Source organism: Marmota marmota, unplaced genomic scaffold (genome assembly GCF_001458135.2).
Source record: "Marmota marmota marmota unplaced genomic scaffold, marMar, whole genome shotgun sequence".
NCBI classification, from domain to species: Eukaryota; Metazoa; Chordata; class Mammalia; order Rodentia; family Sciuridae; genus Marmota; species Marmota marmota.
The window spans coordinates 7,968,296-7,974,295 of NW_026000016.1; positions in this window are offsets into that span (position 1 = coordinate 7,968,296).

A 6,000-nucleotide genomic window follows, 5' to 3' on the forward strand; every position below is an offset into this window, starting at 1 on the left:
GGAAACACATACTAAGGTCCTTATGGGAAAAGGATCATATTTCTCCAAATTTCATAGGATCATATTTCTCTACAGTTCAAAAACAAATAATACTTGTTGGAAATGATCATATTTCTCCAAGTTTAAAAGGATCATATTTCTCTACAGTTCAAAAACAAATAATAATTGTTGTATACACATTTACTTATGAACATAGAGAAAATTATAAAGTAAAAAGTACAGGATTAAAACAATTAGTGATTCTGCTAGAAGTTGCATGGGAATTCCCTTTAGAATACCTTTGTCTATAAATTTACATTGATAGAAAAATAAAAAAGTTTAAAAACCATAATACATAAAATTCTTTCTATTATAACAAAAGGCAACCAATGGCAAAATGGGCAAAGAATATAAATCGGCAATTAAGAGAAAAGTTAAGTCAATGATAGAATAATATGCCTAGTTGTCATTAAAATACAAACAATTCTTATTGAAGATGAAAATTTTAATTGTGTATTTTTATTTCAAATGATTTACTTATAAATTGTGGTAAATGATACATATCATAAAACTTGACATTTTGATCATTTCTAAGTGTACAGTTTAGTGGCATTAAGTACATTCATCTTGTAGTGTACCCATAACCACCATCTAATGCCAGAACATTTTTTTTATCTTGCAAAACTGAAACTCTGTGTTCATTAAAAAATAATTCACCCTTACCACATACTCAACCCCTAGCAAGCACATTCTACTTACTCTGTCTATGAATCTGGCCATTCTAAATACCTCATATGAATGGAATCATATGTATTTCTCTTTGTGACTGACTTATTTCACTTACCATAGTCTTCAAGATTCATTTATGTTGAGATGTGTGTTAGAATTTCTTTCCTTTATAAGAATGAATAATAATCCATTGTATGTACATACTACATTTTGTTTAGCCATTCATCTATAATGGACACTTGGGCTTTTAAAAAATTTACCTTTTAACTATTATAAATAAAGCTACTACAAACATGGCTAGGTGAATCTCTGTTCATGTCTCTATTTTCTTTCTTTTTAATTTATTTTTTATTTATATATAAAAATGAAATGCATTACAATTCTTATTACATATATAGAGATCAATTTTCATATCTCTGGTTGTATACATAGTATAGTCACACCAATTTGTGTCTTCATACATGTACTTTGGATAATAATGATCATTACATTCCACCATCATTAATTACCCTATGCCCCCTCCCTTTCTATCCCACTCCTCTGCCATATCTAGAATTTGTCTATTCCTCCCATGTTCCCTCTCCCTATCCCACTATGAATCAGCTTACTTATATCAAAGAGAACATTTGGCATTTGTTTTTTTGGGATTGGCCAACTTCACTTAGCATTATCTTCTCTAACTCCATCCATTTACCTGAAAATGCCATGATTTTATTCTCTTTTATTGAAGAGTAATATTCCATTGTTTATATATGCCACTTTTTTTAATCCATTCATCTATTGAAGGGCATCTAGGTTGGTTCCACAGTTTAGCTATTGTGAATTGTGTTGCTAAAAACATTGATGTGGCTGTGTCCCTGTAGTATGCTCTTTTTAAGTCCTTTGGGTATAGACCAAGGAGAGGGATAGCTGGATCAAATGGTGGTTCCATTACCAATATACCAAGAAACCTTCATACTGCTTTCCATATTGGCTGCACCAATTTGCAGTCCCACCAGCAGTTCCCCACATCCTCGCCAACACTTATTGTTGTTTGCATGCATAATAGCTGCCATTCTAACTGGAGATGAAATCTTAGAGTGGTTTTGATTTGCATTTCTCTAATTGCTAGTGATGATGAACATTTTTTCATGTATTTGTTGATTGATTGTACATCATATTCTGAGAAGTGTCTGTTCAGTTCCTTGGCCCATTTATTGATTGGGTATTTTTTTTTTTTTGGTGTCTATGAGTTCTTCATATACCCTAGTGATTAGTGCTCTATCTGATGTGTGAGTGGTAGATATTTGCTCCCAAGATATAGGCTCTCTATTCACCTCACAGATTGTTTCTTTTGCTGAGAAGAAACTTTTTAGTTTGAGTCCATCTCATTTATTGATTCTTGATTTTAATTCTTGTGCTATAGGAGTCTTATTAAGGAAGTTGGGGCCTAATCCCACATGATGAAGATTAGGGACAACTTTTTATTCTATTAGACACAGAGTCTCTGGTTGTATTTCTAAGACCTTGATCCATGTTGAGTTGAATTTTGTGCATGATGAGAGACAGGGGTTTATTTTCATTTTGTTGCATATGGTTTTCCCAGCACCATTTGTTGAAGAGGCTATCTTTTCTCCAATGCATGTTCTTGGCACCTTTGTCTAATATAAGATAATTGCAGTTTTGTGAGTTAGTCTCTGTGTCCTCTATTCTGTACCATTGGTCTACCAGTCTGTTTTGGTACCAATTCCATGCTGTTTTTGTTACTATTGCTCTGTAGTATAGTTTAAGGTCTAGTATAGTGATGCCACCTGCTTCACTCTTCTTGCTAAGGATTGCTTTAGCTATTCTAGTTCTCTTATTTTTCCAGATGAATTTCATGATTACTTTTTCTATTTCTATGAGGAATGTCATTGGAATTTTGATCAGAATTGTATTAAACCTGTATAGTGCTTTTGGTAGTATGGTCATTTTGATAATATTAATTCTGCCTATGCAAGAGCAAGATAAATCTTTCCATCTTCTAAGGTCTTCTTTGATTTCTTTCTTTAGGGTTCTGTAATTCTCATTATATAGATCTTTCATCTCTTTTGTTAAATTGATCCCAAGTATTTTTTTTTAGGCTATTAAGAGCGGGGTAGTTTTCCTCATTTTCCTTTCTGAGGATTTGTCACTGATTTGCAGAAAGGTCTTTGATTTATGGGTGTTGATTGTATAACCTGCTACTTTGCTGAATTCATTTACTAGTTCTAGAAGTTTTTTGGTGGAACTTTTAGGGTCTTCCAGGTATAGAATCATATCATCAGCAAATAGTGCCAATTTGAGTTCTTCTTTTCCTGTATATATATCCCTTTGATTTCTTTCATCTGTCTAATTGCTCTAGCCAGTGTTTCAAGAACTATGTTAAATAGAAGTGGTGAAAGAGGGCATCCCTGTCTTGTTCCAGTTTTTAGAGGGAATGCATTCAGTTTTTCTCCATTTAGAATGATGTTAGCCTGGGGCTTAGCATAAATAGCCTTTATGATGTTGAGATATGTTCCTGTTATCCCTAGTTTTTCTAGTGTTTTGAACATAAAGGGGTACTGTATTTTGTCAAATGCTTTTTATACATCTATTGAGATGATCATATGATTCTTATCTTAAAGTCTATTGATGTGATGAATTACATTTATTGATTTCCTTATATTGAAACAACTTTGCATCCCTGGGATGAAACCTACTTGATCGTGTGCATGATCTTTCTGATATGTTTTTTTTTTTATTTGCCAGAATTTTATTGAAAATTTTTGCATCTATGTTCATTAGAGATATTGGTCTGAAGTTTTCTTTTTTTGATATGTTTTTGCCTGGTTTGGGAATCAGAGTGATATTGGGCTCATAGAGGAAGTGCTGCCTCTTTTTCTATTTCCTGAAATGAATTGGAGTGTATAGGTAATAATGCTTCTTTAAAGGTCTTGTAGAACTTGGCTGTGTATCTGTCTGGTCCTGGGCTTTTCTTGGTTGGTAGACTTTTGATGGTGTCTGCTATTTTGTTACTTGAAATTGATCTGATTAAAATGTGTATATCACCCTGATTTAATTTGGGCAAATTATATGACTCTGGAAATTTGTTGATGCCTTCAATTATTTCTATTTTATTGGAGTACAGGTTTTCAAAATAATTTCTAATTATCTTCTGTATTTCTATAGTGTCTTTTATGATATTTCCTTTTTCATCACATATGTTAGTGTTTTGAGTTTTCTCTCTCCTCCTCTTCATTAGCATGGCTAAGGGTCTGTCAATTTTACTTATTTTTTCAAAGAACCAATTATTTGTTTTGTCAATTTTTTCAATTGTTTATTTTGTTTCAATTTCATTGATTTCAGCTCTGTTTTAATTATTTCCTGTCTTCTGCTGCTTTTGCTATTTATTTGTTCTTCTTTTTCTAGGACTTTGAGATGTAGTGTTAAGTCATTTATTTGTTGACGTTTTCTTCTTCTTAGGAATGAACTCCATGCAATGAACTTTCCTCTGCTTTCATAGTGTCCCAGAGATTTGGTATGCTGTATCTGTGTTCTTTTTCACCTCTAAAACCTTTTAAATCTCCTTCTTGATGTCTTTTATAACCCATTGTTCATTCAGTAGCATATTATTTAGTCTCCAGGTATTGGAGTGGATTTTATTTCTTCTTTTATCATTGATTTCTAATTTCATTCCATTATGGCCTTATAGAATGTAGGGTAGAATCTCTACTTTTTTATATTTGCTAAGAGTTGCTTTATGGCATAGTATATGGTATATTTTAGAGAAGGATCCATTGCTGCTGAGAAGAAAGTATATTCTCTCATTGAAGGTAGGAATATTCTATATATATCAGTTAAGTCTAAGTTATTGATTATATTATTGAGTTCTACAGTTTCTTTGTTCAGCTTTTGTTTGGAAGATCTATCTAGTGATGAAAGAGGTGTGTTAAAGTCACCCAAAATTATTGTGTTGTGGTCTATTTGACTCTTGAACTTGAGAAGGGTTTGTTTGATGAACATAGTTGCTCCACTGTTTGGGGCATATATATTTATAATTGTTAAGTCTTGTTGGTGTATGGTTTCCTTGAGCAGTTTGTAGTGTCCTTCTTTATCTTTTTTGATTGACTTTACTTTGAAGTCTACTTTATTTGATATGATAATGGAAACTCCTGCTTGTTTCTGCAGTCCATGTAAGTGGTATGATTTTTCCCAACCTTTCACCTTCAGTCTGTGGATGTCTTTTTCTATGAGGCACCATATTGTTGGGCCTTTTTTTTATCCACTCTGCTAGTTTATGTCTTTTGATTGGTGAGTTTAGGCCATTAACATTCAGGGTTACTATTGAGGCATGATTTGTATTCCCAGCCAATTTTGTTTATTTTTGGTATTTAACATGACTTGGTTTCTCTTCTGGTTATATTTTCCTTTAGTTAATCCCTCCCTCTGCTGATTTTCATCATTGTTTTTCATTTCCTCTTCTTGGAATACTTTGCTGAAGATGTTCTGTACTGCAGACTTTCTAGTTGTAAATTCTTTTAACTTTTGTTTATCATGAAAGGTTTTTATTTCATCATTAATTCTAAAGCTCAGTTTTGTGGGATATAAGATTCTTGGTTGGCATCCATTTTCTTTCAGAGCTTGGTATATGTTGTTCCATGATCTCATGGCTTTGAGGGTCTGGGTTGAAAAATCTGCTGAGATGTGAATTGGTCTCCCCTATATGTGATCTGATTCCTCTCTCTTGTGGCTTTTAAGATTTTGTCCTTATTCTGTATGCTAGGCATTTTCATTATAATGTGCGTTGGTGTAGATCTGTTGCAATTTTGTACATTTGGTGTCCTGTAAGCCTCTTGTATTTAGTTTTCCAATTTGTTCTTCATGCTTGGGAAATTTTCTGATATCTCATTGAAGAGATTGTACATTGCTTTGGTATAAAACTCTGGGCCTTCCTCTATCCCAATAACTCTTAAATTTGGTCTTTTGATGCTGTCCCATAATTCTTGGATGTTCTGTTCATGGTTTCTAACTTTCTTCATTGTGTGGTCAAATTTATTTTCCAGATTGTAAACTTTGTCTTCATTATCTGACGTTCTTTCTTCTAGGTGATCTAGTCTGTTGGTTATGCTTTCTATTGAGTTTTTTATTTGATTTATTGTATACTTCATTTCAAGGATTTCTGGGTTTTTTTTTCAAGGTCTCTCTCTTTTGAAGTAATCTCTTTTTTTAAATATTTATTTTTTAATTTTAGGTGGACACAATATCTTTATTTTATTTTTATGAATTGAACCCAGTGCCTCACGCATGCTAGGC